This window comes from Aquarana catesbeiana, linkage group LG06 (assembly GCF_042186555.1).
Source record: "Aquarana catesbeiana isolate 2022-GZ linkage group LG06, ASM4218655v1, whole genome shotgun sequence".
Classification (NCBI taxonomy): Eukaryota; Metazoa; Chordata; class Amphibia; order Anura; family Ranidae; genus Aquarana; species Aquarana catesbeiana.
Window position 1 is genome coordinate 277,247,574 of NC_133329.1, and position 13,202 is coordinate 277,260,775.

Genomic DNA, 13,202 nt, shown 5'->3' on the forward strand with positions numbered 1-13,202 from the left:
CTAACAATGTATTATAATACACATTCTGAAGTATCAAGCAAAATACAATGCTATGTATCAAAATTAAGCTTCTTTGTTTTAAAACTTTGCAATGTTTATGAATAGACTGTCTTTACTGTGGTTAATAGTAAATCTCAACTTTCCGGAGATGCTGGACAGCTAAGTGTCTAAGCCTTGTACATTAGGTTGTTAGTCTGCTATATTTCTAAAGACATCAAATATTAAGGACTTTAAGTGTTCACAGTATGTATGCTGGCAGTAATACATTTTTGTTTGGTTCATGCAAATTTTATGTAATATGATGTGCAAAATGTATTTTAGAAGAAAATATTGTATAATACTGCAGAAAAAGTATGCAATTTTGAAGGCATTTTGTATTACATATATACTTCTGGTATAATGACTACCACTAAAGAAGGTACATACACCTTTTTTGTTTTCAAATTGGTTGATTTATAACAATAATTTTTTAAAAACAAAAGTATAACAACTTTTTTATAACAATTATTTAAATAGAATGATGGGTAAAGATTTAAAAATAAATTGTATGTAAGTTTTTCAATATGTTTGACATCATGCCTTACAGTGTTTTCTCAAGCAAATCATTTTTTGGAAATATTTTGTGTAGTTTCTTACCTGAAGATCACGCCAATAGTACTTCCTGTTGAAGACTAACAACTCTAAGCTACTACTTTGCATTTAGCATCAGCAAAGAACCTGCCTTGGAAGCTTGTTTAGTTGTCCATTCGATTTCCTATATGATATACCTGAAGCTGATAACGCTGCTTCTAATTGCATGCCAGTGACTTAGCATTGTCAGCCTGAAACAGAAAGTGTTGTTACTGGCAAGATCTCCAGACGAGAAACTATTTAACAGATTAAAAAAATACAAGTTCAGTTAAAAAAAAAACATACAAAAAAAAAAGCTCTCTAGCCTTCTAAAAATACTAAGCTCACATCTTTCTTGATGGATATATCAGGAGTTCACAACCAACCTGATGCAACAACCTGGTGCCTTTTTTTCCTTGTCAAAAGAAGTTTATTGAGTATACAATGTTATAAAGATACATAAAGTAAGTTTACAAGGATCTATAAAGTAAGCTCATTGTTTTACAGTAGGGTTTATATAGGTAAATATTATGAAATTTCAAATATTAAACATTGGGTTCACGTAAACCTAAATTAAAGATATATATCATTTCCTTAGTTACTTTTGTAGGTATTTAAATGATTTATACCTACTATACATATTGTTTACAAGTAGAGTGTATATAGGTCAAATAAATTCTGATAATGAGCTTTAATCGTAAGGTGGAGAAAAGGAAAGAGAAAAGAAGAAAAAGGGTTGAAAGGTAGAGGTATGGTCCACAAGGTTGTCCCGCTCGTCAGTTTATTATTCTTTTTAGTTCTCTTTGAAGCCTTAGAATGGGTGTCTCTGTAAGTCATTTAATCTGTTACCATGGCAACAGGACAGAGTCATTGAAGTTTGACAGGAACTGTTGTTTTATCCAAGGATGCCAAAGTTTTTCAAATTTTGGAATTTGATTTTGATCGATGGCTACCATCTTAGCATGGGACATTGTATTATTCATTCTGTGAATTGTTTCTGCTAGTACCAATGTAGGAGATTTCCATGCCTTGGCCACTGTTTGTTTTGCAGCCGTTATTAGTTGGATCATAAGTTTGAATTGAGAGAGTGTTAAACATTTCGGTTTTAGATTAAGTAAAGTTAAATATGGATCTGGTTGTATTATTTTTTAAAATATTTTAGATGCAATCACGAAGACTTCTTTCCAGAAGGTTTGGATTACTGGGCACGTCCACCATATGTGTAAATATGTGCCTATTTCTGGGCATCCTCGAAAACAAAGAGCTGAGGTATTAGATGAATATTTTGCCACTCTAGCGGGTACAAGGTACCAGCGAGTTAGGACTTTATAATTTGTCTCCAGTGCTAAGATGTTGGGTGAAGATGACTTAGATGTGAGCCATATGTTAGACCAGTCCGTGTCTTCTAAAGTTCGTCCCAGGTCCTCCTCCCACCTCTGAACGTAAGAGGGTCTATTAAGATTTGGTACTCCATATAATTGATTATAAAGTGATGAAATTGTACCTTTAGCAAATGGATCTTTTGTACAGATTGATTCAAAAATGGATAATTGGGATAATGGTGTATCCCCCTTTAGGAATGGTGTATAGAAATTTTTGATTTGGAGATATCTAAATATCTCAGAGTTTGGTAGATCATATTTTTCTCTAAGCGATGGGAATGAAAGGAATGATTTAGATGCTATGAAGTCATTTAGTGTCTGAATGCCTGATGTTGTCCAAGCTTTAAAAGAATTTGGGTAGAGCCATGCCGGATAAAAGGCCGGATTTCTGATAAAAGAAAGGAGAGGATTGTGTGGAGATTGTAACTGATATTTGGTTTTTAGTTTATCCCAGAGAGATAAGAAGTGTTTAGTTATGGGATTATGAATTTTAAAGCGGTCTTTAGGATCAAGCCATAATAAATTTGATATTAATAGAGGGTCATTTTCTGAAGCCTCTATAAATACCCATAATGGGATTTCCTGTTTTGCATGGTATTTGGACAGACTGGCCAAATGTGCCGCTCTGTAGTAGTTAGTAAAATTAGGGTATCCCAGGCCTCCTTTATTTTTGGGAAGATGTAGTGTGTGTATAGGTATACGTGGTTTAGAAGAGCCCCATATAAACGAAGTTGCTCTTTTTTGTACTATTCTCAAAAAATAGGAAGGAATTGGAATAGGGAGGACTCTGAATAGATAAAGCAATTTGGGTAGAATAGTCATTTTTATTGCATTAATCTTCCCCATCCAGGATAAAGGAAGTTGCGACCATTGTTTTATTAGATTTGTGATCTGTCTTAATACAGGAGGATAATTGGTTGAGAATAAGTCAGAATGAGAGGCTGTTAAATGAATTCCAAGATATGGGATTGATTTTTCTGCCCATGTGAATGGGAGTGCAGCCCTAGCCGGGATCAATTCCATGTTTGTGAGTGAAATATTAAGCACTAGGCATTTCTTAGGATTAATCATAAGGCCGGATAGGGCTGCAAATACATCAAGAGCTGGTATTAAGTTAGGACCAGAGACCTGTGGTGATGATAGAAAAAGTAATATATCGTCTGCAAATATACATAATTTGTGTGTAATACCTCCTACTTCAATGCCAGTTATAGTTTGGTTTGTTCTGATATATTGGGCCATGGGTTCGAGTATAAGGTCAAATAATAAGGGAGATAATGGGCAACCCTGTCGGGTACCTCTTTCGATATTAAAGGCTTCAGATTTGTATCCAGCATATTTTATATAGGCTTTGGGTTTATTATATAATGCTTTGATCCATGTTAAAAAGTGGGGTCCAAAACCCCATTTTTGTAATGAATATTGCATATATTGCCAGGATACTGTGTCAAATGCCCTCTTAATATCGAGAGATAGAAAACATAAAGGGATTTTCCGTTTTTTAGCAATATGTGCCAATAACACTGCCCTGCGTATATTATCGCCTGCCTGTCTATTTGGCATGAAGCCTACTTGATCTCTATGTATTAATTTTCCTATAATGCTATTGAGGCGTTTTGCTATTATTTTTGCTAATAATTTAATATCGAGGTTTAACAGAGAGATAGGCCAATAATTCACACAGGAAGTATCATCAGAAAGGGGTTTTGGGATCATACAAACAATTGCCATTAGTGTTTCTTGCCGAAATGAATGTCCATCTAGGAGTTTGTTAAAAGTTTCAGTGAGAATGGGAGAGAGTATTTCTGAGAATGTTTTATAGTATAAAGCCGAGTAGCCGTCTGGGCCTGGTCTTTTGTTAAGTTTTAGGTCTTTTATGGCGTTAGCAACTTCATCTATAGTTATAGGCTCATCCAAACTGCTTTTTTGATTCTGAGATAACTCAGGTAAGGTTATTTTTGAGAAGAAGGATTCAGCCTCTGTAGGATTAAATTCATTGTTTGTCTTGTATAAAGTTGCGAGATGTGAGTGAAATTTATGGACTATTTTAACTGGATTACAAGTGTAAACATTTTTTGATAATTTCAAACGTATTGGTTTGAAAGATTTGTTAGTTGAATTTAATGCCCGAGCCAAATATGTACCTGGTTTGTTTGTATTCATGTAGAAATTGTGTTTGGAGCGTTTGAGGGATTTATCAACTGACTCAGTGAGAAATAGATCGTATTCCAATCTAGATTTTTCCAGATGAGATTTTGTACTCTGAGATGGATTATCTTGAAATGATATGTAGGCTGCATTAAAATTGAGTTCTATTTTTTTTGCTAGATTTTTGCGTTCCCGTTTAAATAGTGCCATTTGTCTTTGTATTGTACCACGCAAGACAGACTTATGAGCTTCCCACAGTGTTATTGGGGAGATGTCTGTTGTATTATTAATTGATATGTATTCCTTTAAAGCTTGTTCAATGGCCTTCTGATGTAGTGGGTGTTTGAGCATTATGTCCGGTAAGTACCACGTTGGGTCATGCGCTTTTGATATGGCTGAGGCTATAGTAGTGTATACTGCATTATGGTCAGACCACGGAATCGGAATTATATCTGATGCAATAATTTCTGGTATCATTCCTATTGTTAGAAAAATATGATCTATTCTGGTGAAGGTTTGATGAGGGTGCGAGAAATAAGTGAATTTCTTTTTCATTGGGTTACTTTCTCTCCATGAATCTACCAGATTGTATTTGGAAAGAAGTTGAGAAAAAGGTAATCTAGAGGTTATTTTGGATGGTGTAAAAGGTGATTTATCTAGAAATGGGAGGAGGACCTGGTTCGAATCCCCACACATTATCACTGTTCCTATTTTGTGTGTATTAATCACTTGTAATATATGTGAGAGGAATGGTGTAGGTTGTTTGTTAGGAGCGTAGTAGGAAATCACCGTGATTGCTGTATCCATTATATAACCCATGAGTATCAGGTATCTACCTTCTGGGTCTTTAATTTCTGATGATAAGGTGAATGGTGTGGATCGGTGAAATGCAATTAGAGTTCCCCTTTGCTTGGTACAGGCAGAAGCCGTGTAAATTTGTTGATAAAAAGGAGAAATATATTTTGGAGTAGAATCTTTGGTGAAGTGTGTTTCTTGGAGGCATACTATGTGAGCCTTCTTGTTATGGAAAGTACGGAAGGCTTTGGTCCTTTTTTGAGGGACATTTATTCCCTGAACATTCAGGGAAAGTATATTCAGTGGTGCCATGGCAATAGATCAAATAGTTTTGACTTACTTTTTGTTATGCAGAGCTGACTGCGCAGATCAACCTGTGTGGACTGAAGAGATGAATAGATAGAAAAGAAACCAGTGAATTCTGGAGTAAAGAGTAAACAAAAAACATATGAGATTAGATGATACATTGTATAAATTATTTTTATTATTATTAAGTAATCACAATTTACCCGTGAAAGAGAATAAATATCTCTCTCAGGGGAATAAGTGCCTTCATCACACTCCCACATAATATGGTTGGGAGAATGAGGAGGGCTAATGGGGGTACACGGATCTTCCGCTTACAGGAGAGAAGTGCTATGTCAAAAGACATCAAAATGATGTTTCATTAGTTGGAGTGCAGAATATAGTTTTTGTTGAAATTATTTATTCCAGGGTGGTTGTATATGGTTAGTCTTGCCCTAGGCTGAATAATTCAGTTAGAAAGGTACTGTTAATAACTTTGGTATTGATGAAGATAGTTTGAATTATTTTGGGATTTTAACCCTTTTAGAGTAAACAATTACATATTTTATTCATATGTAACTGTTTAGATATGTTAACTCATAAAATTGAGGTTGTATTGCTTCAGATTAGAATAAACAAAAACATAATTCTAGGAACTAGTTAGGTAATAATATATTTGTTTTAAGAAAAGAAAGAAAAAAAAAAAAAAAAAAAGCTTCCATTACTTCTGGATTATTGAACATATTTGTCCTAAAAAGTAATAAATCTATTGTTATTACCTGATAATATATAACTGAACAAGAATTTCCTTATTTCACTTATATATTCTAAGGCTATATGAATCAGAAGTAATAAGAAATATAACTGGAATGTAACATGATCCCACACAGTGTGTGACTATCAGAATGCAGTTACATTCAGTTATAAATATAGTTTTTTTATAGAGAACCATCTCTTAGTATAATAAATGAAGAGATATCAGGAATTAGGATGTCAGTCCATTGAATCTTCTTGGTCCATGGATGATGTGGCATAACGGCCTCTTTTGTGAGAATGATGATTCCCATTTTGTTCTGGAATTTTCTGGGTGCTGCCTGAAGGTGAAGATGATGCCATTCTTCTGCGTGTGGGAGTGTTGCTGCTTGTGGGTTTTGTCAGATTTAATTTTAAAAGGGTTTGTTGTTCAATAGGGATATCTGGCTTTAGTTCTTGTAATAGAGCAGTAATAGTAGATTGCAGGTCTGTCACAGTTTCAGGTATTCCCCTTATGCGCAAGTTTGAACGTCTGGCTCTATTTTCGAGCTTAGTTTGAAGTATTAAATTCTCTTTTTTTAATTGTTCCAATTCTGTTATATTTTCTTGGGTTGTAATTTCAATTTCATCCATTTTTATTTCTAAGGCTGCGGTGCGTTTTCCCAGCTCTCTTATTTCTTTGGTTAGGCTTTTTGTTATTTGGTCTGAGGTTTGTTTTAAAGCCTTATGAAGCATCTTTTCAAATTGTAATAATATTACTGGGGATACTGAGGAGGCTTGTGGAGAAGTTTGTGAGAGGATTTGTTCTGTATCTGACTCAAATGGAGAGTCTTGCTGTGACATTTTCTGTCTGTGAGAGCGCCCTGATGCTGTATCTTGTGAGGTGACTGGAGCTGTTTCAGCTGCAGTGAGTGCCTGTGAGCTCTTTGTGAGGTGATTTTTATTTCTGCCACGGTTTCCTCCCAGTACCATATTTCCTGCCCAAACTTTCACAGTTTGTTCCCTGGGGCAAAAAGGTTCAAATGGATACCTTTTGAGCCTGCAGGCTCCGCTTTGTCCTTCTCTTCTCTCCTCAGCGGTGTGGAGCTCTAACAATGCATGTCTGCTCCGCTAGGCTCCGCCTCCTGCCCCTTGGTGCCTTTTTTTTACTGTAATTTGCCATAAAATGTGATCTGATCCTCATCTAATGTCTGGTACAAACCACAAGAAATTACAAAAAACTACCAGAAGACTAGAAGCACACTACAAAAAACTGACAGCTCCGATCAGAGCTGCTGTTGTATTCAGACAACCCCCCCCCGCCAGAACACTCTGATCAGCTCTCTCTGCAATTGGCTGAGAGTGCTGATCCGGAGTAGTGGGCTGCTGGTTTTCAAGCATGCTTTTCCGACAGACCGACATACACACGGGCCGAATTTTGGATGTTCTTTAATTGAACTGGCCGATGTCTCCCGACAATTTGGCCCGTGTGTACGGGGCTTTAGTCACAATAATAGACAAACTCAATGTGCCTTAGCTGATAACACACAAGCAATTCTAATTCCTCGTGTCTTTATTGAACACATCCATTAAACATTCACAGTGATGGGGGAAAAAGTAAGTGAACCCTTGGAGGTAATAACTGGTCAAACCTCCTTTGGCAGTAATGACTTCAAGCATTATATGGCAAATTACTGCAGAAAAACAGTTATGTCATATAGGTTCATATATTTTTTCTTGCCACTGTATATTTAGCAGGCTAGGGAGGGAGGGCTGGGAGCTTTTTTTTTTTTTTTTTGTAACTTGAACGTGTACTTCAAGAAAACTGTATACAGTGAGGAATTATGGCAAATATACCAAAATAGTTTTGAGTTATATACACTTTTATAAGATGTAAGTGCTGGTCTCTCTGTGAGCTAAGCCTTGTAAAAAAAAAAAAGGTTATTAAAGTAATACTAAAGTCTAGTTTTTTTCTTTAAAAATAACAAACATGTTATATTTACCTGCTCTGTGTAATGGTTTTGCACAGAGCAGCCCTGATCCTCCTTTTGTCGGGTCACTCTTCGGGGCTCTTGGCCCCTCCCTCTTGTGGAGTGCCCCCACAGCAAGCAGCTTGCTATGGGGGCACCCAAGCCGAGCCGCAGCTCCGTATGTCCATTCAGACACGGAGCCACGGTTTGGCCCCACCCCCTCTCTCTCCTGATTGGTTAACTGACTTTGATTCACAGCAGCGGGAGCCAATGGAGCCGCTGTTGTGTCTCAGCCAATAAGGAGGGAGAGTCCCGGATGGCCGAGGCACTTGTGCACATCGCTGGATAGAGATGGTAAGTATTAGGGGGGCTGAGGGGGGCTGCCTACAAACAGAAGGCGTTTTATCCTAATGCATAGAATGCATTAAGATAAAAAAAAACTTCTGCCTTTACAACCACTTTAAATATATTTAACTAAATAACTGAAAAAAATACATTTATCCTCAAGTTGGGCTAACAGTTCATGCAGGGAACATAACCTTTCTCCTCATTATTTCAGATTTTTGCTGTTGATGCACCAGTTTCTCCTAACATTTTGTTCGATAAGGGGATCAAACCCTATGTCAGGGGGCTTACCTCGGCAGGCGGGGCGCTCGCGGTTGGTGTGCAACAGGGCGCGTCGGCGCGCGTTGGCGCATAGGCGCGCGTTGCCGCGCGCGTTCCTGCGGACCTCGCCATGCGTGTTCCTCGCGGCGCCGGCGCGTGTGTCCAGGATCGTTCCGCTGTGCACGCCGGTGTGCGGGGGCGCGCGCGCGGGCGTTGGCGGGCGCGCGCCTGTGTGTGCCGGGGCACGCGCGTGCACGTCGTTTGGCGCCAAAAGCTCCATTTAAGCCGGTGTGCTCTTGTGACCAGTGCTGCCTAATCAACAGCTAGTCGTCCCAGAGCCTGACCTTGTACCTTGTCTGTTCCTGAAATACCTGCTGACCCGGCCTTGTCCCCCGACCTCTCTCTGAACTCTGCCTGTAACGACCTCTGCTTGTTTGACCATCCGCTTGCCTGTTCCACTGTACCTTTGCCGACTGCCTGTTACCGAACCCGGCCTGTCTCCTGACCATCCGTCTGCCTGCTCCCTAGGATCCTATCTGCCTGTCTGCAGACTTCCTGCCTGTTGTCCTTACAAGCCTGCTCAGCCCAGTGCCTGTGCTCCAGCCTACTCCAGCCTTCCCATCTGTTAACCCTGCAACTTCTGGACTGCAATACCTGGACTACAATACAGGCCCTCATACCACTCCGTACTTTCGTGCCTTCTGTTTACTCTACCAGGGGGCCGATAGTCGGAGGGTAAGGGAGCCTACCCTCTGCCCGACGGGACTCGCCGGTCTGGTAAGTAGGAGCCTGATACCCTACTTCATTCTACCTAAAATTAAGATGAGGTTTGGGTAAACTTTCACTTACTCCATTCCAGGCAGAGTACGTTGACCAGTCTCCTTCCAATGCTGGTAAGTGGTAACCAAAAGCTTAGCCAATAAGATACATGATCTTTGCTGATTCAAGAAACTGGCCAGTATAAATGCTGATCTTTCTTTCTACAAATATGAAAGTGCTTAATATTTATTAGCCAACATGTTTGTTTAGATACATTGATAATGAATGATATTCCCCTCTAAATCTGCCCTAGCTTCTATGGCTATAGGCAGAATGAAAATAAAGATTATTGCTCCTGCCTAAACTGGACCTGGTAACAGACTTATTTTTGATGTGCAAGTACATGCATGTTATTAAAGTACATGCATGTAATATTAAATAATATCCTTTCTCTCCAAAATTAGTCTATACACATCCATTACTAAATGGCCCTGTAATCTATTTTTCATGAAATTATTTCTTACTCTGTTTTTCTGCCTCCTTGTAACTTCCTCCGTGAGCCACTGGACCTCTCCTATTCCCCTTCACTTTCTTTTGTTTGGAAAGAGCAATGCATATTAGTAGGGTTGCACTAATACCAATACTGGAATCAGGGCCAATACTGAGCATTTGCACAAGTATCGGTACTCGTGCTAATGCTCCGATACCTGAAACCGATACTTTCAGGCTCGGTTCTTTCAGCTGACTGTGGGATTCCCTCACTGACAGATGAAATGTAAAAAAAAAAAAAAAAAAAAAAAAGCAGGAAAATACCAGTTGTTAAGGGGTGGGGCCACCGCTTCCTTAACAACCGATGACTCATTCAGCTGTGAGTGGGGTTCCCCCTGTCCCGGCAATTGGAGCTGTCCAAAAAAAGCAGCCGGGCAATGTTCATCAACATTACTTAGCTGCTCTGCCGAGAGATAAAATAGACACTGTTTCTTTTTGCATCTTGTTTTTCTTCATCTACATATTCCCATTTTCCTTCTGGGTCCTTTTTGTCTCCCTCTTCCCTTCTATTTTTCCTCTGATTTCCCTTCCCCCTACTTTTCCGCTTTTTTCTAGACTCCTAGTTTCTATACTACAGGCAAACATAACACAATGAGATATGTGAAATACAAATCTCTTTTATCGTGAACGATTAATAGACACGTGCACTTGTGTCTGCCCCCCCACCGTGTGTAGCGTGGGGGAGTACCCTCCTGTGCCCTTACCGTTGCTGCTGTCATGGGCTGCTATTTATCCTGGGTAAGCAACATAATGACCAAAAACCCCCTTTCTATATTAGTAATGTTCAATACCATATTTCTTATAAGTTTGTTATCATTACCATAGATGATAGAAATGGACTTCTCCTGAAGAAGTGGTCATCACCGCAAAATATATAGTGGATTGACTATTGACTCGGTTAAATTGATGATAGGCAACTCCTATCCTCATATTGATTAGTGGTTCCAAATTAATAATAACTACTGCAGTAGGGAACAGACACAAAAGATACGCTCAGCATCTTTCCAAATTACTGTTTTGCTTTATTATGACGCAATTGAAGGTTTTTATGCACATGATTACGTAGGTATCACATTAATATTACAATTGTAGGTTTATCATAACAAGGGGCATTACATAGGCAGGCTTATTCTAATCAGGACTCGAAAGAATGTAAACATTTACTGAAAACATTATTAGTGCTGTTGCACAGTGAGGGCAGTGTGCAATACATACAAAATACAATACAATTATATACAGAACGTACAAATTTCCATTACAGTCTCCCCTCTTTTGATCAATATTTTGATCACTAACCATACCGGCTTTCATCTTTAACCTGGAACCTCCACACGCTTAGGTAGAGGTAGTCCTGGCCAAAGAGGCAAAAAACTCCATTGTGGAGAAAATAATAGCTGAGCAACTTTTTAATTACAAAATGACTTTTCATTGTGAAAAACAAATGATTGATAAGACATATTTACAGAGTACTGGCTGTACACTCCTGTGGCCAGAATGGCCTTCTAGCTTAATTGTGAGCATGCTGACTTATCAGCATATGTAAACACAGACAACTCTACATAAAATGGAAGACGTACAAAAGACAAAATATGACTTCAACATGGCTAAACTACTTTTCAAATATATATATCCCTTACAATTAAAGTAATTTAATCAAAAAGTACCCTAGACTGTGATCACAAGAGGGAAACAAATCAAACACAGAGATTTCTTTAATTTAGTCATTTTTGCAGTGTCTGTTGTGGATCCAAGTGACTTTTTCTTCACGTTTTGCAAAAACTGTACATGAAATAGATGCTGTATTGAGTCTCCAAACTTTTCCTTATATATAAATGTCTCTTAACAATCCACAAGTCACCTGGCTTTAGTTTTACATCCTTCCAAACTTTTAGGATCTGGAATTGGGGAGAAAACACATAAATGAGTTTGTCAAAAACCTTAAAAGACCAGCAGCATTCTCTGTGAGATCCGAATGAAGGACTTCAGCTGCTGAGACAAAATATAAGCAAGTGAGTAACACACTCCCAAACAAAATCCCATAGGGAGAGAGTCCAACATCCCCCTTAGGGGCATGATAAAATATAAGAAAACATTCAGGCAAAAGTTTTCTAGTTTCTTACTCTACTTTGTCCGCTACATTGTAGACAGTAAGGGGTGTAAAAATAAAACCTCAAAACTTCTATTAAGGACTTTCCTATAAAAAATGATTTCCTCTGTTACTCTATGTACTTTCTGGCACTCTGTACTTACAAACTACTTCTGATAACACTTTTTACTGTGGCCTTTGCAGTAGCATTTGCCACTGGACATCCAAAAAACATGTCCATACAGACAAAAATCTTTTTTGTAATCTCTGGGAGGGATGTTCAGCTTTTGGTAACACCTTTGGTAACAGGTAAAACAAGAAGTGGTATGTTAAAAAAACAACTGTGGTGAACCCTGGCTCTATCCCACGCTCATTTACTAAGGCAGCCATAACTTCTTGTGACTGATGACACGGTCCATGTGTCAAGCTGGAGGGAAAAGAGTGGCTGGCAGACATAAATGATCACCTTTTCCAAAGTCCTATTTCATAAGAAGTTGCCCCCTGTGGACCACTTGTTCTTCTTGTTCTGGGGTCCTTAAAGTTGAATTATTAATCCCAGCTATACTGGGCCAGAACTAGGGTGGAATCTGTGAGTTGCACAGACCCATCAAGTGTCCGGGGCTGTAAATGCAGCATCCTTAGTCACCTGGTCTGCTTCCATGTGTGAAAGTTAATATGGCTACCTCAGCAAGAACCTGGAAGGCTGAAAACAGCCGATCAAATTAACTTGGCATGCTTGGTTGGTTTACCTGCCGAAGTAAAAACAAACTTCTGGCCCTTTAAATGGAACCAAAAGCTCTCTATATCTCAATTATCTATATAAATATACACTCTTTTTATAGCTCACAGGCTTTGCTAAAACATGGAGCTCTGCTTCTTGAGCTGGGGAAAAAGGATCCAATGACTTTGAATACAGAGTATCCTTCTGGGTGATAAACTGCATACTCAAATCTACAAAAAATTTAATATATGGGTCTTCAGGGAGTGTGTCCTGCACTGGGCTCACAGCAGCTGATTCCCACATCAATTTAACATGTGTCTTCCTTTGTCTCCAGCCTCCTCCAATAGAGGCAATAAGGTGGCTGGATTCAAATGTACGCATTTTTCATTGTTAGATTTGTACAGAAACAAACTCATATTTTTAACCTTTCATTAGACAAACATTTCGTTATCTGTATATTTGCTGCACAGAATGTCGGACCATTAAAAATTAAATGTTTGACCAAAACAATATCTAACTTTGTCTAATAGCACCTTTGCATAAAAGCTACAGCTCTGATA